The sequence below is a fragment of the Arachis hypogaea genome, chromosome 10, assembly GCF_003086295.3.
Source record: "Arachis hypogaea cultivar Tifrunner chromosome 10, arahy.Tifrunner.gnm2.J5K5, whole genome shotgun sequence".
NCBI lineage: Eukaryota > Viridiplantae > Streptophyta > Magnoliopsida > Fabales > Fabaceae > Arachis > Arachis hypogaea.
Genome location: NC_092045.1, coordinates 38,603,007 through 38,624,624, shown reverse-complemented (window position 1 = coordinate 38,624,624; position 21,618 = coordinate 38,603,007). Strand labels below are relative to the sequence as shown.

Below are 21,618 nucleotides of genomic sequence, written 5' to 3'. Positions count from 1 at the left end.
ATGAGAACAAGGCAGGTTGTACCTCAATGATTCCCAGCTTCTCCATCACAGAGAGTGGCATCAGATTTATTCCTGACCCAAGGTCACATAGAGCTTTTTCAAAGCTCATGGTGCCAATGGTGCAAGGTATTAAGAACTTGCCAGGATCTTGTTTCTTTTGAGGCAGAGTTTCTTGAATCCAAGTATCTAAGTCACTAATGAGCAAGGGAGGTTCACTTTCCCAAGTCTCATTACTAAATAACTTGGCATTCAGCTTCATGATAGCTCCTAAGTATTGAGCAACTTGCTCTCCAGTCACATCTTCATCCTCTTCAGAGGATGAATAATCTTCAGAGCTCATGAATGGCAGAAGGAGATTTAATGGAATCTCTATGGTCTCTAGGTGAGCCTCAGATTCCTCTGGATCCTTAATAGGAAACTCCTTTTTGCTTGAAGGACGTCCCAGGAGGTCTTCCTCACTGGGATTTTTGTCCTCCTCCTCCTTTGTGCATTCGGCCACTTTGATTAAATCAATGGCCTTGCACTCTCCTTTTGGGTTCTCTTCTGTATTACTTGGGAGAATACTGGGAGGAGTTTCAATAACTTTCTTACTCAGCTGGCCTACTTGTGCCTCCAAATTTCTAATGGAAGATCTGGTTTCATTCATGAAACTGAAAGTGGCCTTTGACAGATCAGAGACTATATTAGCTAAATTAGAATTGTTTTGTTCAGCATTCTCTGTCTGTTGCTGAGAAGATGATGGATATGGCTTACTATTATTCAGCCTATTGCGTCCACCATTGTTGAAGCCTTGTTGAGGCTTTTGTTGATCCTTCCATGATAAATTTGGATGATTTCTCCATGATGAGTTATAGGTGTTTCCATAAGGTTCACCTAAGTAATTAACCTCTGCCATGGCAGGGTTCTCAGGATCATAAGCTTCTTCAGAAGCTACCTCTCTAGTACTGTTGGATGCATGTTGCAATCCATTCAGATTTTGAGAGATTATGTTGACCTGTTGAGTCAACATTTTGTTCTGAGCCAATATGGCATTCAGAGCATCAATTTCAAGAACTCCTTTCTTCTGAGGGACCCCATTATTCACGGAATTCCTCTCAGAGGTATACATGAACTGGTTGTTAGCAACCATGTCAATGAGTTCTTGAGCCTCTTCAGGCGTTTTCTTCAGGTGAATAGATCCACCTGCAGAATGATCCAGTGACATTTTCGAAAATTCAGAGAGACCATAATAGAATATATCTAATATGGTCCATTCTGAAAACATGTCAGATGGACATCTTTTGGTCAGCTGCTTGTATCTTTCCCAAGCTTCATAGAGGGATTCACCATCTTTTTGCTTGAAGGTTTGAACATCCACTCTCAGCTTGCTCAGCTTTTGAGGAGGAAAGAATTTATCCAAGAAGGCAGTGACCAGCTTGTCCCAGGAGTCCAGGCTATCCTTAGGTTGTGAATCCAACCATATTCTAGCTCTGTCTCTTACAGCAAAAGGGAAAAGCATGAGTCTGTAGACTTCAGGATTGACTCCATTCATCTTTACAGTATCACAGACTTGCAAGAACTCAGTTAAAAACTGATAGGGATCTTCAGATGGAAGCCCATAAAACTTGCAGTTTTGTTGCATTAATGCAACTAGTTGAGGCTTAAGCTCAAAGTTATTGGCTCCAATGGCAGGAATGGAGATGCTTCTTCCATCAAACTTGGACGTTGGCTTTCTGAAGTCACCAAGCATTCTCCTTGCATTATTATTATTATTATTTTCGGCTGCCATGTCCTTCTCTTGTTCGAAAATTTCTGAAAGGTTATTTCTGGATTGTTGTAATTTAGCTTCTCTTAATTTTCTCTTCAGAGTCCTTTCAGGTTCTGGATCAGCTTCAACAAGAGTGCCTTTATCCTTGTTCCTGCTCATAAGAAAGAGAAGAAAACAAGAAAAGAAAGAGGAATCCTCTATGTCACAGTATAGAGATTCCCTTATGTTAGTAGAAGAAGAAAGAGGTAGAAGAATGAAGAAGGGGATTCGGATTTGTGGATGAAGAGAGATGAAGAGAAGTGTTAGTAATTAATTAATTAAATAGAATAAGAGAAGAGAAAGAAATTTTCGAAAATAATTTTGAAAAAATGGTTAGTGATTTTTGAAAATTAAAGATGAGATGAGATTAAAATTAAAATTTAAAACAAAAAGAATTTTTGAAAAAGAGAGGGAGAATTTTCGAAAATTAGAGAGGGAAAAGTAGTTAGGTGGTTTTGGAAAAGATAAGAAACAAACAAAAAGTTAGTTAGTTGATTGAAAAAGATTTGAAATCAAATTTGAAAAAGATAAGAAGATAAGAAGTTAGATAAGATATTTTGAAATCAAATTTTGAAAAAGATAAAATTTTGAAAAAGATAAGATAAAAGATAAAAAGATATATTTGAAAAAGATATTTTGAAAAAGATTTAATTTTAAAATTGACTTAACTAACAAGAAACTACAAGATAAGATTCTAGAACTTAAAGATTGAACCTTTCTTAACAAGAAAGTAACAAACTTCAAATTTTTGAACCAATCACATTAATTGTTAGCTAATTTTTCGAAAATTGGATAGAAAGATAAGAAAAAGATTTTGAAAATGTTTTGAAAAGATAAGATTTTTAAAATTGAAATTTTGACTTGACTTGTAAGAAACAACTAATTTTAAAAATTTTTGACCAAGTCAACCCAAAATTTCGAAATTTTGGAGGGAAATAGGGAAAAGATATTTTTGATTTTTTTAAAATTTTAAAGAAAAACACAAAAATGACCCAAAACATGAAAATTTTGGATCAAGACACAAGATGCATGCAAGAATGCTATGAATGTCAAGATGAACACCAAGAACACTTTGAAGATCATGATGAACATCAAGAACATATTTTTGAAAAATTTTTGATGCAAAGAAAACATGCAAGACACCAAACTTAGAAATCTTTAATGCATGGAAAATATGAATGCAAAGATGCACATGAAAAACAACAAAAGACACCAAACAAGAAATCATCAAGATCAAACAAGAAGACTTGTCAAGAACAACTTGAAGATCATGAAAAACACTATGAATGCATGGATTTTTCGAAAGAATGCAAGAAAAGTTTTTAAAGCATGCAATTGACACTAAACTTAAAAATCAACACAATACTCAAACAAGAAACACAAAATATTTTTGATTTTTATGATTTTCTAATTTTTTTGTATTTTTATAAATTTTTTCGAAAATATAGTTTGGAAAAACGAAAAATAAAAAGAAAAATTTTTGAAAAAGATTTTGAAAAGAAAATTACCTAATCTGAGCAACAAGATGAACCGTCAGTTGTCCATACTCGAACAATCCCCGGCAACGGCGCCAAAAACTTGGTGGACGAAATTGTGATTCCTTTTTTCTTGTAATTGGATTTTAGAAATTGGCACTAGTGGACACAACTCCGTTCAACTAACCAGCAAGTGTACTGGGTCGTCCAAGTAATAAACCTTACGTGAGTAAGGGTCGAATCCACAGAGATTGTTGATATGAAGCAAGCTATGGTCACCTTGCAAATCTCAGTTAGGCAGATTAAAAATGGTTTATGGGTTTTCGAATAATTAATAATAAAAAGAAGAAATAATAAAAGGGATAGAACACTTATGCAGATTTATTGGTGGGAATTTCAGATAAGCGGATGGAGATGCTGTAGAGCTCTTGGACGCCTGTTCTCCTACTCCTTCTACTCAGTCCTTCTTACTCCTTTCCATGGCAAGCTTTGTATAGGGGTTCACCATCAACTGTGGCTACTTTCATTCCTCACGGGGAAATATCCTGTGCGGCTGTCACTCGCACAGCTAACCAGTCTGGAGGCATCACCCATGGCTGATGGCTACATCCCATCCTCGCAGTGAAAACTATGCTAACGCACTCTGTCACAGTACGGCTAATCACCGGTTGGTTCCCACTCCTACTGGAATAGAATCCCTCTTTTGCGTCTGTCACTAACGCCCAGCAGGTTAAAGTTTGAAGCACGTCACAGTCATTCATTACCGGAATCCTACTCGGAACACCACAGACAAGGTTGGACTTTCCGGATTCCCAGGATCCTACTCGGAATACCACAGACAAGGTGAGACTTTCTGGATCCTCATAAATGCCGCCATCTATCTAGCTTATACCACGAAGATTCTGTTGGAGAATCTAAGAGATACGCATTCAAGCTCTGTTGCATGTAGAATGGAAGTGGTTGTCAATCACGCGCATTCATAAGTGAGAATGATAATGAGGGTAATCTGACTCATAACATTCATCATGTTCTTGGGTACGAATGAATATCTTGGAATAAGAATAAGAGAGATTTGAATAAAAGAAGATAGAATTTCATTAATACTTGAGGTACAGCAGAGCTCCACACCCTTAATCTATGGTGTGCAGAAACTCCACCGTTGAAAATACATAAGTGAAAGAGGTCCAGGCATGGCCGAATGGCCAGCCTCCCTAACGTGATCACAGGATTCAAAATACAATCCAGGATGTCTAATACAATAGATAAATGTCCTATATATACTAGACTAGCTACTAGGGTTTACATGAGTAAGTAATTGATGCATAAATCCACTTCCGGGGCCCACTTGGTGTGTGCTTGGGCTGAGCTTGATTAATCCACGTGTAGAGGCATTTCTTGGCATTAAACTTTGAGTTATGACGTGTTTTGGGCGTTCAACTCCGGATCATGACGTTTTTCTGGCGTTTAACTCCAGACAGCAGCGTGTACTTGGCGTTCAACGCCAAGTTACGTCGTCTTTCTTCGAATAAAGTATGGACTATTATATATTGCTGGAAAGCCATGGATGTCTACTTTCCAACGCCGTTGAGCGCGCGCCAATTGGAGTTCTGTAGCTCCAGAAAATCCATTTCGAGTGCAGGGAGGTCAGATTCCAACAGCATCAGCAGTCCTTTTGTCAGCCTTCTTCAGAGTTTTGCTCAAATCCCTCAATTTCAGTCAGAATTTACCTGAAATCACAGAAAAACACACAAACTCATAGTAAAGTCCAGAAATGTGAATTTAGCATAAAAACTAATGAAAACATCCCTAAAAGTAGCTCAAACTTACTAAAAACTATATGAAAACAATGCCAAAAAGCGTATAAATTATCCGCTCATCACAACACCAAACTTAAATTGTTGCTTGTCCCCAAGCAACTGAAAATCAAATAGGATAAAAAGAAGAGAATATACTATAAAGTCCAAAATATCAATGAATATTAATTTAATTAGATGAGCGGGACTTGTAGCTTTTTGCTTCTGAACAGTTTTGGCATCTCACTTTTTCCTTTGAAGTTTAGAGTGATTGGCTTCTCTAGGAACTTAGAATTTCAGATAGTGTTATTGACTTTCCTAGTTAAGCATGTTGATTCTTGAGCACAGCTACTTATGAGTCTTGGCTGTGGCCCTAAGCACTTTGTCTTCCAGTATTACCACCGGATACACAAATGCCACAGACACATAACTGGGTGAACCTTTTCAGATTGTGACTCAGCTTTGCTAAAGTCCCCAGTTAGTGGTGTCCAGAGCTCTTAAGCACACTCTTTTGCTTTGGATCACGACTTTAACCACTTAGTCTCAAGCTTTTCACTTGGACCTTCATGACACAAGCACATGGTTAGGGACAGCTTGATTTAGCCGCTTAGGCCTGGATTTTACTTCCTTGGGCCCTCCTATCCATTGATGCTCAAAGCCTTGGATCCTTGCTACCCTTGCCTTTTGGTTTTAAGGGCTATTGGCTTTTTCTGCTTGCTTTTTCTTTCTATTTTTTTTTTCGCCACTTTTTTTTTCACTGCTTTTTCTTGCTTCAAGAATCAATTTCATGATTTTTTTCAGATCATCAATAACATTTCTCTTTGATCATCATTCTTTCAAGAGCCAACAATTTTAACACTCATAAACAACAAGATCAAAAATATGCACTGTTCAAGCATTCATTCAGAAAACAAAAATTATTGCCACCACATCAATATAATTAAATTAAATTCACTAATAATTTCGAAAATTATGTACTTCTTGTTCTTTTGAATTAAAACATTTTTCTTTTAAGAGAGGTGAAGGATTCATGGAATTATTCATAATCTTTAAGGCATGGTTACACACTAATGATCATGAAGTAGAGACGCAAAGCATAGATAAACATAATACTTAAAAACCGAAAACAGAAAAAAATAAAGAACAAGGAATGAATCCACCTGAGTGAGGGTGGTGCCTTCTTGAAGGTCCAATGGTGCTTTTTGAGCTTCTTTATGTCTTTTCCTTGCTTCTGTTGCATGATCCCCAGTGATTTTGGTGTTTTTAACATTATTTGCTCCCAATAGTTGTGTGGAGGACAACTTATCCCCTGAGGTATCTCAGGGATCTCTTGATTTGCAGCCACATGTTATACCACTGAGCTATGACGGCTTATATTTTTCCATCTCCCAAGACTCAGAGGTGGAAGCTTTTGTCTTCCCTTTGAGGTTTCTCTGGCTTTAGGTGCCATTAATGGTAATGAAAAAGCAAAAAGCTATGCTTTTACCACACCAAACTTAGAAAATTGCTCGCCCTCGAGCAAGAGAAGAAAGAAAAGATGATGAAGAAGAAGAAGAGATGGAGGGATGTGTGTATTCGGCTATATGGGTGGGTTTGGGTGGGAAAGAGTTTTGAATTTTGAAGGTGAGTGGGGAAGAGTGGATAGAAGTGAGTGGTGAATGAAAATTGGGAATTGTGACATGAGGAATTCAAATCACAAAAATAGGATTAGAAGGTAATGTGGGAATATGGTAGGTGGGGATCCTGTGGGGTCCACAGATCCTGAGGTGAAAAGAAATACCATTCCTTCACCATATAGGCGTGTAAATTGCCTTCATGCATCATTCTGGCGTTCAAACGCCCATTGGTGCATGTTCTGGGCGTTAAACGCCCATGTGATGCTTGTTTCTGGCGTTGAACGCCAGTTTCAAGCTTGTTTCTGGCGTTCAGCGCCAAATTGTCCTCTGCGTGTGCATCCTGGCGTTAAACGCCAGGATGTAGCTTGTTTTGGGCGTTCAGCGCCAGGAAGATGCTCTGTTCTGGCGTTGAACGCCCGCCAGATGCATCTTCTGGGCGTTGAACGCCAGCCCGTGCGTCCTCCAGGGTGAAAAAATTTTTTTCTTCTGTTTTTCACTCTGTTTTTAATTTTTTTGATTTTTTCGTGACTCCTCATGATCATGTACCTAATTAAACACAAAAATAACAAAGAAACAAAATAAAATAAAATTAGATAAATAAAATTGGGTTGCCTCCCAACAAGCGCTTCTTTAATGTCAATAGCTTGACAGTGGCCCTCATGGAGCTAAAAGGTGATCAGGTCAATGTTGTATAGTCCCAACACCAAACTTAGAGTTTGGATATGGGGTCTTAACACCAAACTTAGAGTTTGGTTGTGGCCACACAACACCAAACTTAGAGTTTGACTGTGTGGGCTCTTCTTGACCTTGAACTGAGAGAAGCTCTTCATGCTTACTCTCTTTTGTCACAGAGGGATGGCCATGTGCTTTAAACACAAGGTATTCCCCATTCAATTGAAGGACTAACTCTCCTCTGTGAACATCTATCACAGCTTCTGCTGTGGCTAGGAAAGGTCTTCCTAGGACGATGCATTCATCATCTTCCTTCCTAGTATCTAGGATTATGAAATCAGCAGGGATGTAAAGGCCTTCAACCTTTACTAGAACGTCCTCCACCATTCCATAAGCTTGTCTTACTGACTTGTCTGCCAATTGTAATGAGAACAAGGCAGGTTGTACCTCAATGATTCCCAGCTTCTCCATCACAGAGAGTGGCATCAGATTTATTCCTGACCCAAGGTCACATAGAGCTTTTTCAAAGCTCATGGTGCCAATGGTGCAAGGTATTAAGAACTTGCCAGGATCTTGTTTCTTTTGAGGCAGAGTTTCTTGAATCCAAGTATCTAAGTCACTAATGAGCAAGGGAGGTTCACTTTCCCAAGTCTCATTACTAAATAACTTGGCATTCAGCTTCATGATAGCTCCTAAGTATTGAGCAACTTGCTCTCCAGTCACATCTTCATCCTCTTCAGAGGATGAATAATCTTCAGAGCTCATGAATGGCAGAAGGAGATTTAATGGAATCTCTATGGTCTCTAGGTGAGCCTCAGATTCCTCTGGATCCTTAATAGGAAACTCCTTTTTGCTTGAAGGACGTCCCAGGAGGTCTTCCTCACTGGGATTTTTGTCCTCCTCCTCCTTTGTGCATTCGGCCACTTTGATTAAATCAATGGCCTTGCACTCTCCTTTTGGGTTCTCTTCTGTATTACTTGGGAGAATACTGGGAGGAGTTTCAATAACTTTCTTACTCAGCTGGCCTACTTGTGCCTCCAAATTTCTAATGGAAGATCTGGTTTCATTCATGAAACTGAAAGTGGCCTTTGACAGATCAGAGACTATATTAGCTAAATTAGAATTGTTTTGTTCAGTATTCTCTGTCTGTTGCTGAGAAGATGATGGATATGGCTTACTATTATTCAGCCTATTGCGTCCACCATTGTTGAAGCCTTGTTGAGGCTTTTGTTGATCCTTCCATGATAAATTTGGATGATTTCTCCATGATGAGTTATAGGTGTTTCCATAAGGTTCACCTAAGTAATTAACCTCTGCCATGGCAGGGTTCTCAGGATCATAAGCTTCTTCAGAAGCTACCTCTCTAGTACTGTTGGATGCATGTTGCAATCCATTCAGATTTTGAGAGATTATGTTGACCTGTTGAGTCAACATTTTGTTCTGAGCCAATATGGCATTCAGAGCATCAATTTCAAGAACTCCTTTCTTCTGAGGGACCCCATTATTCACGGAATTCCTCTCAGAGGTATACATGAACTGGTTGTTAGCAACCATGTCAATGAGTTCTTGAGCCTCTTCAGGCGTTTTCTTCAGGTGAATAGATCCACCTGCAGAATGATCCAGTGACATTTTCGAAAATTCAGAGAGACCATAATAGAATATATCTAATATGGTCCATTCTGAAAACATGTCAGATGGACATCTTTTGGTCAGCTGCTTGTATCTTTCCCAAGCTTCATAGAGGGATTCACCATCTTTTTGCTTGAAGGTTTGAACATCCACTCTCAGCTTGCTCAGCTTTTGAGGAGGAAAGAATTTATCCAAGAAGGCAGTGACCAGCTTGTCCCAGGAGTCCAGGCTATCCTTAGGTTGTGAATCCAACCATATTCTAGCTCTGTCTCTTACAGCAAAAGGGAAAAGCATGAGTCTGTAGACTTCAGGATTGACTCCATTCATCTTTACAGTATCACAGACTTGCAAGAACTCAGTTAAAAACTGATAGGGATCTTCAGATGGAAGCCCATAAAACTTGCAGTTTTGTTGCATTAATGCAACTAGTTGAGGCTTAAGCTCAAAGTTATTGGCTCCAATGGCAGGAATGGAGATGCTTCTTCCATCAAACCTGGACGTTGGCTTTGTGAAGTCACCAAGCATTCTCCTTGCATTATTATTATTATTATTTTCGGCTGCCATGTCCTTCTCTTGTTCGAAAATTTCTGAAAGGTTATTTCTGGATTGTTGTAATTTAGCTTCTCTTAATTTTCTCTTCAGAGTCCTTTCAGGTTCTGGATCAGCTTCAACAAGAGTGCCTTTATCCTTGTTCCTGCTCATAAGAAAGAGAAGAAAACAAGAAAAGAAAGAGGAATCCTCTATGTCACAGTATAGAGATTCCCTTATGTTAGTAGAAGAAGAAAGAGGTAGAAGAATGAAGAAGGAGATTCGGATTTGTGGATGAAGAGAGGTGAAGAGAAGTGTTAGTAATTAATTAATTAAATAGAATAAGAGAAGAGAAAGAAATTTTCGAAAATAATTTTGAAAAAATGGTTAGTGATTTTTGAAAATTAAAGATGAGATGAGATTAAAATTAAAATTTAAAACAAAAAGAATTTTTGAAAAAGAGAGGGAGAATTTTCGAAAATTAGAGAGGGAAAAGTAGTTAGGTGGTTTTGGAAAAGATAAGAAACAAACAAAATGTTAGTTAGTTGATTGAAAAAGATTTGAAATCAAATTTGAAAAAGATAAGAAGATAAGAAGTTAGATAAGATATTTTGAAATCAAATTTTGAAAAAGATAAAATTTTGAAAAAGATAAGATAAAAGATAAAAAGATATATTTGAAAAAGATATTTTGAAAAAGATTTAATTTTAAAATTGACTTAACTAACAAGAAACTACAAGATAAGATTCTAGAACTTAAAGATTGAACCTTTCTTAACAAGAAAGTAACAAACTTCAAATTTTTGAACCAATCACATTAATTGTTAGCTAATTTTTCGAAAATTGGATAGAAAGATAAGAAAAAGATTTTGAAAATGTTTTGAAAAGATAAGATTTTTAAAATTGAAATTTTGACTTGACTTGTAAGAAACAACTAATTTTAAAAATTTTTGACCAAGTCAACCCAAAATTTCGAAATTTTGGAGGGAAATAGGGAAAAGATATTTTTGATTTTTTTAAAATTTTAAAGAAAAACACAAAAATGACCCAAAACATGAAAATTTTGGATCAAGACACAAGATGCATGCAAGAATGCTATGAATGTCAAGATGAACACCAAGAACACTTTGAAGATCATGATGAACATCAAGAACATATTTTTGAAAAATTTTTGATGCAAAGAAAACATGCAAGACACCAAACTTAGAAATCTTTAATGCATGGAAAATATGAATGCAAAGATGCACATGAAAAACAACAAAAGACACCAAACAAGAAATCATCAAGATCAAACAAGAAGACTTGTCAAGAACAACTTGAAGATCATGAAAAACACTATGAATGCATGGATTTTTCGAAAGAATGCAAGAAAAGTTTTTAAAGCATGCAATTGACACTAAACTTAAAAATCAACACAATACTCAAACAAGAAACACAAAATATTTTTGATTTTTATGATTTTCTAATTTTTTTGTATTTTTATAAATTTTTTCGAAAATATAGTTTGGAAAAACGAAAAATAAAAAGAAAAATTTTTGAAAAAGATTTTGAAAAGAAAATTACCTAATCTGAGCAACAAGATGAACCGTCAGTTGTCCATACTCGAACAATCCCCGGCAACGGCGCCAAAAACTTGGTGGACGAAATTGTGATTCCTTTTTTCTTGTAATTGGATTTTAGAAATTGGCACTAGTGGACACAACTCCGTTCAACTAACCAGCAAGTGTACTGGGTCGTCCAAGTAATAAACCTTACGTGAGTAAGGGTCGAATCCACAGAGATTGTTGATATGAAGCAAGCTATGGTCACCTTGCAAATCTCAGTTAGGCAGATTAAAAATGGTTTATGGGTTTTCGAATAATTAATAATAAAAAGAAGAAATAATAAAAGGGATAGAACACTTATGCAGATTTATTGGTGGGAATTTCAGATAAGCGGATGGAGATGCTGTAGAGCTCTTGGACGCCTGTTCTCCTACTCCTTCTACTCAGTCCTTCTTACTCCTTTCCATGGCAAGCTTTGTATAGGGGTTCACCATCAACTGTGGCTACTTTCATTCCTCACGGGGAAATATCCTGTGCGGCTGTCACTCGCACAGCTAACCAGTCTGGAGGCATCACCCATGGCTGATGGCTACATCCCATCCTCGCAGTGAAAACTATGCTAACGCACTCTGTCACAGTACGGCTAATCACCGGTTGGTTCCCACTCCTACTGGAATAGAATCCCTCTTTTGCGTCTGTCACTAACGCCCAGCAGGTTAAAGTTTGAAGCACGTCACAGTCATTCATTACCGGAATCCTACTCGGAACACCACAGACAAGGTTGGACTTTCCGGATTCCCAGGATCCTACTCGGAATACCACAGACAAGGTGAGACTTTCTGGATCCTCATAAATGCCGCCATCTATCTAGCTTATACCACGAAGATTCTATTGGAGAATCTAAGAGATACGCATTCAAGCTCTGTTGCATGTAGAACGGAAGTGGTTGTCAATCACGCGCATTCATAAGTGAGAATGATAATGAGGGTAATCTGACTCATAACATTCATCATGTTCTTGGGTACGAATGAATATCTTGGAATAAGAATAAGAGAGATTTGAATAAAAGAAGATAGAATTTCATTAATACTTGAGGTACAGCAGAGCTCCACACCCTTAATCTATGGTGTGCAGAAACTCCACCGTTGAAAATACATAAGTGAAAGAGGTCCAGGCATGGCTGAATGGCCAGCCTCCCTAACGTGATCACAGGATTCAAAATACAATCCAGGATGTCTAATACAATAGATAAATGTCCTATATATACTAGACTAGCTACTAGGGTTTACATGAGTAAGTAATTGATGCATAAATCCACTTCCGGGGCCCACTTGGTGTGTGCTTGGGCTGAGCTTGATTAATCCACGTGTAGAGGCATTTCTTGGCATTAAACTTTGAGTTATGACGTGTTTTGGGCGTTCAACTCCGGATCATGACGTTTTTCTGGCGTTTAACTCCAGACAGCAGCGTGTACTTGGCGTTCAACGCCAAGTTACGTCGTCTTTCTTCGAATAAAGTATGGACTATTATATATTGCTGGAAAGCCATGGATGTCTACTTTCCAACGCCGTTGAGCGCGCGCCAATTGGAGTTCTGTAGCTCCAGAAAATCCATTTCGAGTGCAGGGAGGTCAGATTCCAACAGCATCAGCAGTCCTTTTGTCAGCCTTCTTCAGAGTTTTGCTCAAATCCCTCAATTTCAGTCAGAATTTACCTGAAATCACAGAAAAACACACAAACTCATAGTAAAGTCCAGAAATGTGAATTTAGCATAAAAACTAATGAAAACATCCCTAAAAGTAGCTCAAACTTACTAAAAACTATATGAAAACAATGCCAAAAAGCGTATAAATTATCCGCTCATCAGTATTCTGAGTAGGATTCAATGACTGAATGACTGTGACGTGCTTCAAACTCCTAGCAGGCGGGGCGTTAGTGACAGAAGCAAAAGAATCGATGGATTCTATTCCGGCCTGACCGAGAACCGACAGCTGAATTTCGCGTGCTGTGACAGAGCATATGCAATCATTTTCACTGAGAGGATGGGAGGTAGCCATTGACAACGGTGAAACCCTACACAAGCTTGCCATGGAAAGGAATAAGAAGGATTGGATGAAGACTATAGGAAAGCAGAGAGACGGAAGGGAAGGCATCTTCATGCGCTTATCTGAAGTTCCTACTAATGAATTACATAAGTACCTCTATCTTTATCTTATTGTTATTTTCGTTCATCATCATATCAATTGAGTTTGCCTGACTAAGATTTACAAGATGACCATAGCTTGCTTCATACTAACAATCTCCGTGGGATCGACCCTTACTCGCGTAAGGTTTATTACTTGGACGACCCAGTGCACTTGCTGGTTAGTTGTGCGAAGTTGTGTAATGCCATGGTATTGAACACCAAGTTTTTGGGGTTCATGACCGAGGATTATGAGAGTTGTGAAAACGTATTGTTCACAATTTCGCCACCAAGTTTTTGGTGCTGTTGCCGGGGATTGTTCAAGTTTTGAGCAAGCTTTTGGTAACATCAGTGCCAAGTATTGTTAAGTTTGGACAACTGACGGTTCATCTTGTTGCTTAGATTAGGTATTTTTTTTTCGAAATTCTTGAAGATGAATTCTAGAGTTTCATGATGATTTGTTGAAGTCTGGCTGGCTGAGAAGCCATGTCTAATCTCATTGGACCGAGGTTTCAACTTATCATCACAAGAGCTTGTTGATTTTTATCAATTTTGCTTTTGGAGCAGTGATCTGCTAAGGCTTGGCTGGCCTCTGGCCATGTCTAGTGTTTTGGACCGAAGCTTTCTTTGAAAGCTTGGCTGGCTGTGAAGCCATGTCTAATTCCTGGACCGGAGTCTTAGACTAGCATTGCACTGATTCCTGGAATTCTCATTGAGAATTTTGATACCTTTTTTTTCACTTAATTTTCGAAAAACACAAAAAAAAATTAAGAAAATCATAAAAACAAAAAAATTATTCTATGTTTCTTGTTTGAGTCTACTGTTTCATTTTAAGTTTGGTGTCAGTTGCATGCATTCATTCATGTGTCTTAGTGATCTTCAAGTAATTCTTGATGATTTCTTACTCTGATCTTTGAATTCTCTTGACTTGAGTGTTTTGTGTGTCTCATATGCATTCTCATTAGTGTCAGTAGTATACAAACTGCTAAGTTTGGTGTCTTGCATGCATTGTTATTTGATTCTTGTTGCATTTTGATTTTTCCTTATTATTAAAAATCCAAAAATATTTTAATTTGTGTCTTCTCAAGTCAATAATACAGAGAATTGAAGATTCAGAACATACAGCAGAGGAATTATACAGAAAAAGCTGGGCGTTCAAAACGCCCAGTGAAGAAGGACAGACTGGCATTTAAACGCCAGCCAGGGTACCTGGTTGGGCGTTTAACGCCCAAAAAGGTATAGTTTTGGGCGTTAAACGCCAGAATGTGCACCATTCTGGGCGTTTAACGCCAGGATGGCACCAGGGGGAAGATTCTGTTTTTCAATGCAAATTTTTTTCAGGTTTTCAAAGTTTTTCAAAATCAAATCTTTTTCAAATCATATCTTTTCAATCATATGTTTTCAAAATTGATTTCTTTCTATCTTTAAAGATACTTGCTACCAATTAATGATTTGATTCAACAATTCAAGTATATTGCCTTTTCTGTTGAGAAAGGTTTAATGTTTGAATCATATCTTTTCTTGTTAGCCAAGTTTTTAATTTTCAGAATCAAATCTTTTTAAAATGTTTTTCAAATCATATCTTCTCAATCACATCTTTTTAAAACCAATCATATTTTCTTAACCACATTTTTTTTAAAATAATTTTCAATCAAATCTTTTTGATTTCTAATTTCAAAATCTTTTTCAAAAAAACACTTCACTTCTTTCCCACTTTCATTTTCGAAAATTAAGTAATGTTTTTCAAAAATGTTTTCAAAATTTTTACTTAATTTTCGAAAATCACTTCCCTTCTTCTCACATCCTTCTATTTATGGACTAACACTATTCCTTAATGCAGAATTCGAACTCCATCTCCTTTGATAAGTTCGAATTTTCTACTTCTGTCTTCTACTCTTCTTTTCCTCTGACACTTCAAGGAATCTCTATACTGTGACATAGAGGATTCCACATTTTCTTGTTCTCTTCTCTTTCTTATGAGCAGGAGCAAAGACAAAGGCATTCTTGTTGAGGCTGATCCTGAACCTGAAAGGACCTTGAAGAGAAAGCTCAGAGAAGCCAAAGCACAACTCTCTTTAGAGGACCTGACCGAATTCTTCAAAGAAGAAGAACACATGGCAGCCGAAAACAACAATGCCAACAATGCGAGGAAGGTGCTGGGTGACTTTACTGCACCTACTCCCGATTTCTATGGGAGAAGCATCTCTATCCCTGCCATTGGAGCAAACAACTTTGAGCTCAAGCCTCAATTAGTTTCTCTAATGCAACAGAATTGCAAGTTCCATGGACTTCCACTGGAAGATCCTCATCAGTTTTTAGCTGAGTTCTTGCAAATCTGTGACACTGTCAAGACTAATGGGGTTGACCCTGAGGTCTACAGACGTATGCTATTCCCTTTTGCTATAAGAGACAGAGCTAGAACATGGTTGGATTCTCAACCTAAAGAAAGCCTGGACTCTTGGGAAAAGCTAGTCAATGCCTTCTTGGCAAAGTTCTTTCCACCTCAAAAATTGAGTAAGCTTAGAGTGGAAGTCCAAACCTTCAGACAGAAGGAAGGAGAATCCCTCTATGAAGCTTGGGAAAGATACAAACAATTAATCAGAAAGTGTCCTTCTGACATGCTTTCTGAATGGAGCATCATAGGTATTTTCTATGATGGTCTCTCTGAACTTTCCAAGATGTCTTTGGATAGCTCTTCTGGAGGATCTCTTCATCTGAAGAAGACGTCTACTGAAGCTCAAGAACTGATTGAAATGGTTGCAAATAACCAATTCATGTATACTTCTGAAAGAAATCCTGTGAACAATGGGACTAGTCAGAAGAAAGGGGTTCTTGAGATTGACACTCTGAATGCCATATTGGCTCAGAACAAAATATTGACTCAACAAGTCAATATGATTTCTCAAAGTCTGTCTGGAATGCAAAATGCACCAAGCAGTACTAAGGAGGCTTCATCTGAGGAAGAAGCTTATGATCCTAAGAACCCTTCAATAGAAGAAGTGAATTACATGGGAGAACCCTATGGAAACACCTACAATCCTTCATGGAGGAATCATCCAAATCTTTCATAGAAGGATCAACAGAGACCTCAACAAGGTTTCAATAACAATAATGGTGGAAGAAACAGGTTTAGCAATAGCAAACCTTTTCCATCATCTTCTCAGCAACAGACAGAGAGTTCTAAGCAGAATACCTCTGACTTAGCAACCATGGTCTCTGATCTGATCAAAACCACTCAAAGTTTCATGACTGAAACAAGGTCCTCCATTAGAAATTTGGAAGGACAAGTGGGTCAGCTGAGCAAGAAAATTACTGAGCTCCCTCCTAGTACTCTTCCAAGCAATACAGAAGAAAATCTAAAAGGGGAGTGCAAGGCCATCAACATGGCCGAATTTTGGGAGGAAGGAGAGGCAGTAAACGCCACTGAGGAAGACCTCAATGGACGTCCACTGACCTCCAATGAGTTCCCCAATGAGGAACCATGGGAATCCGAGGTTCAAACTGAGACCATAGAGATTCCATTGGACTTACTTCTGCCATTCATGAGCTCTGATGAGTATTCTTCCTCTGAAGAGGATGAGTATGTCACTGAAGAGCAAGTTGCTAAATACCTTGGAGCAATCATGAAGCTAAATGACAAGTTATTTGAAAATGAGACTTGGGAGGATGAACCCCTTTTGCTCACCAAAGAACTGGGTAACTTGTCTAGGCAGAAACTGCCTCAAAAGAGACAGGATCCTGGGAAATTTTCAATACCTTGTACCATAGGCACCATGACCTTCAAGAAGGCCTTGTGTGACTTAGGGTCAAGTGTAAACCTCATGCCTCTCTCTGTAATGGAGAAGTTAGGGATCTCTGAGGTGCAAGCTGCAAAAATCTCACTAGAGATGGCAGACAATTCAAGAAAACAAGCCCATGGACTTGTAGAGGATGTTCTGGTTAAGGTTGAAGACCATTACATCCCTACTGATTTCATAGTCCTAGAGACTGGGAAGTGCATGGATGAATCCATCATCCTTGGCAGACCCTTCCTAGCCACAGGAAAGGCTGTGATTGATGTTGATAGAGGAGAGTTGACCATTCAAGTGAATGAAGAATCCCTTATGTTTAAGGCTCAAGGATATCCCTCTGTCATCATGGAGAGGAAGCATGAAGATCTTCTCTCAAAACAGAGTCAAACAGAGCCCCCACAGTCAAACTCTAAGTTTGGTGTTGGGAGGCCACAACCAAACTCTAAGTTTGGTGTTGAACCCCCACATTCAAACTCTAAGTTTGGTGTTGGGAGGTTCCAACATAGCTCTAAGCAATTCTGAGGCTCCATGAGAGTACTCTGTCAAGCTAATGACATTAAAGAAGCGCTTGTTGGGAGGCAACCCAATGTTTTATAATTAACTATTTTCTTTTGTTATTTTATGTTTTTTTTGTAGGTTGATGATCATGAGAAGTCACAAAATCAATGAAAAAAGCAAAAACAGAATGAAAAACAGGAAGAAAAATAGCACACCCTGGAGGACGCACCCACTGGCGTTTAAACGCCAGTGAGGTTAGCTGTTGGGCATTTAACGCCCAGTCTGGCACCATTCTGGGCGTTTAACGCCAGAAAGGGGCACCAGACTGGCGTTAAACGCCAGAAATGGGCATCAGCCCGGCGTTTAACGCCAGAAATGGCACAAAACGTGATTTTGCTTGCCATTTGGTGCAGGGATGACTTTTCCTTGACACCTCAGGATCTGTGGACCCCACAGGATCCCCACCACTCTCTCTCTTCTTCACCCATTCACCAATCACCTCAACACCTCTTCCCCAAAAACCCTTCACCTATCAAATCCCATCTTTCTCTTCACCACCCACATCCATCCTTCATAAAACCCCACCTACCTCACCATTCAAATTCAAACCACTTTCCCACCCAAACCCACCCTCAAATGGCCGAACCCTACCATCCCCCTTTTCCCTCATTTCTTCTTCTTCTACTCTCTTCTTTCTTCTTTTGCTCGAGGACGAGCAAACCTTTTAAGTTTGGTGTGGTAAAAGCATTGCTTTTTGTTTTTCCATAACCATTTATGGCATCCAAGGCCGGAGAAACCTCTAGAAAGAGGAAAGGGAAGGCAAAAGCTTCCACCTCCGAGTCATGGAAGATAGAAAGATTCATCTCAAGGGTGCATCAAGACCACTTCTATGAAGTTGTGGCCTTGAAGAAGGTGATCCCCGAGGTCCCTTTTTCACTCAAAAAGGGTGAATATCCGGAGATCCGACATGAGATCCGAAGAAGAGGTTGGGAAGTTCTTACCAACCCCATTCAACAAGTCAGAATCTTAATGGTTCAAGAGTTCTATGCCAATGCATGGATCACCAAGAACCATGACCAAAGTATGAACCCGGATCCAAAGAATTATCTTACTATGGTTCGGGGGAAATACTTGGATTTTAGTCCGGAGAGTGTGAGGGTGGCGTTCAACTTGCCCATGATGCAAGGAGATGAACATCCTTACACTAGAAGGGTCAACTTTGATCAAAGGTTGGACCAAGTCCTCACGATCATATGTGAAGAGGGCGCCCAATGGAAGAGAGATTCAAGAGGGAAGCCGGTTCAATTGAGAAGGCATGACCTCAAGCCCGTGGCTAGAGGATGGTTAGAGTTTATACAACGCTCAATCATTCCTACTAGCAACCGGTCCGAAGTTACCATAGACCGAGCTATCATGATCCATAGCATCATGATTGGAGAAGAAATAGAAGTTCATGAGGTTATAGCCCAAGAACTCTATAAGGTGGCGGACAAGTCCTCTACCTTGGCAAGGTTAGCCTTTCCTCATCTCATTTGTCACCTCTGTTATTCAGTGGGAGTTGACATAGAGGGAGACATCCCCATTGATGAGGACAAGCCCATCACTAAGAAGAAGATGGAGTACACAAGAGACCCCACTCATCATGAGATCCCTGAGATTCCTCAAGGGATGCACTTTCCTCCACAAAATTATTGGGAGCAACTAAACACCTCCCTAGGAGAATTAAGTTCCAACATGGGACAACTAAGGGTGGAGTATCAAGAACACTCCATCATCCTCCATGAAATTAGAGAAGACCAAAGAATCATGAGGGAGGAGCAACAAAGACAAGGAAGAGACATTGAGGAGCTCAAGCACTCCATAGGATCTTCAAGAGGAAGGAAGAGCCGCCATCACTAAGGTGGACCCATTCCTTGATTTCCTTGTTCTTTATTCTTCTGTTTTTTTCGAATTCTAGTGCTTATGTTTATCTATGTTTGTGTCTTGTGATCATTAGTGTCTTAGTGTCTATGCCTTAAAGTTATGAATGCCCTATGAATCCATCACCTTTCTTGAATAAAAACGTGCTTAAATTGAAAAGGAAAGAATTGCATGAATTTTGAATTTTATAACAGTTTAATTATTTTGATGTGGTGGCAATATTTTTGTTTTCTGAATGTATGCTTAAACAGTGCATATGTATCTTGAATTTGTGGTTCATGAATGTTGGCTCTTGAAAGAATGATGAAAAAGGAGACATGTTACTGAGGATCTGAAAAATCATTACAATGATTCTTGAAGCAAGAAAAAACATTACTATTCAAAAAAGAAAAAAAAAACGGAAAAAAAAGGGGAGAAAAAGAGAAAGAAAAGAAAGAAAAAGAAAGTTTTGATCCAAGGCAATAAGAGTGTGCTTAAGAACCCTGGACACCTCTAGTTGGGGACTTTAGCAAAGCTGAGTCACAATCTGAAAAGGTTCACCCAATTATGTGTCTGTGGCATGTATGTATCCGGTGGTAATACTGGAAGACAGAGTGCTTTGGGCCACAGCCAAGACTCAATAAATAGCTATGTTCAAGAATCATCATACCTTACTAGGAGAATCATTAACACTATCTGGATTCTAAGTTCCTAAAGAAGCCAATCATTCTGAATTTCAAAGGATAAAGTGAGATGCCAAAACTGTTCAGAGGCAAAAAGCTAAAAGCCCCGCTCATCTAATTGATACTGATCTTCATAGATGTTTTTGGAATTCATTGCATATTCTCTTCTTTTTATCTTATTTGATTTTCAGTTGCTTGAGGACAAGCAACAATTTAAGTTTGGTGTTGTGATGAGCGGATAATTTGTATGCTTTTTGGCATTGTTTTTAGTATGTTTTTGGTATGATATAGTTAGTTTTTAGTATATTTTTATAAGTTTTTAGTTAAAATTCACTTTTCTGGACTTTACTATGAGTTTGTGTGTTTTTCTGTGATTTCAGGTATTTTCTGGCTGAAATTGAAGGACCTGAGCAAAAATCTGATTCAGAGACTAAAAAGGACTGCAGATGCTGTTGGATTCTGACCTCCCTGCACTCGAAGTGGATTTTCTGGAGCTACAGAAGCCCAATTGGCGCGCTCTCAACGGCGTTGGAAAGTAGACATCCTGGGCTTTCCAGCAATATATGATAGTCCATACTTTTCCCAAGTTTTGATGGCCCAAACCGGCGTTCAAAGTCACCCTCAGGAATTCCAGCGTTAAACGTCGGAACTGGCACCAAAATGGGAGTTAAACGCCCAAACTGGCACTAAAGCTGGCGTTTAACTCCAAGAAGAGTCTCTACACGAAAAAGCTTCATTGCTCAGCCCAGGCACACACCAAGTGGGCCCGGAAGTGGATTTTTATGTCATTTACTCATCTCTGTACACCCTAGGCTACTAGTTTTCTATAAGTAGGACCTTTCACTATTGTATTTGAGAGCTTTTGATCATGTTTTTATGATTGAACCCTCTTTGGGAGGCTGGCCATTCGGCCATGCCTAGACCTTGTTCTTATGTATTTTCAACGGTGGAGCTTCTACACACCATAGATTAAGGTGTGGAGCTCTGCTGTACCTCGAGTATTAATGCAATTACTATTGTTCTTCCATTCAATTCCGCTTGTTCTTGTTCTAAGATATCACTTGTTCTTCAACTTGATGAATGTGATGATCCGTGACACTCATCATCATTCTCACCTATGAACATGTGACTGACAACCACCTCTGTTCTACCTTCGATTGGGTGAATATCTCTTGGATTCTTTAATCGGAATCTTCGTGGTATAGGCTGGAACTGATGGCGGCATTCAAGAGAATCCGGAAGGTCTAACCTTGTCTGTGGTATTCTGAGTAGGATTCAATGACTGAATGACTGTGACGTGCTTCAAACTCCTAGCAGGCGGGGCGTTAGTGACAGACGCAAAAGAATCGATGGATTCTATTCCGGCCTGACCGAGAACCGACAGCTGAATTCCGCGTGCTGTGACAGAGCATATGCAATCGTTTTCACTGAGAGGATGGGAGGTAGCCATTGACAACGGTGAAACCCTACACAAGCTTGCCATGGAAAGGAATAAGAAGGATTGGATGAAGACTGTAGGAAAGC

The 21,618-nt window shown here is 38.9% G+C and overlaps 1 non-coding gene across 1 annotated transcript; it reads right to left on the bottom strand.

The window, feature by feature from the left end:
- Window positions 1–15,739: 15,739 nt before the first annotated feature.
- On the bottom strand, window positions 15,740–15,847 carry LOC112718892 (small nucleolar RNA R71). The gene has a single exon (XR_003161218.1). It is a non-coding gene; the product is annotated as a small nucleolar RNA R71 (small nucleolar RNA).
- Window positions 15,848–21,618: the final 5,771 nt, after the last annotated feature.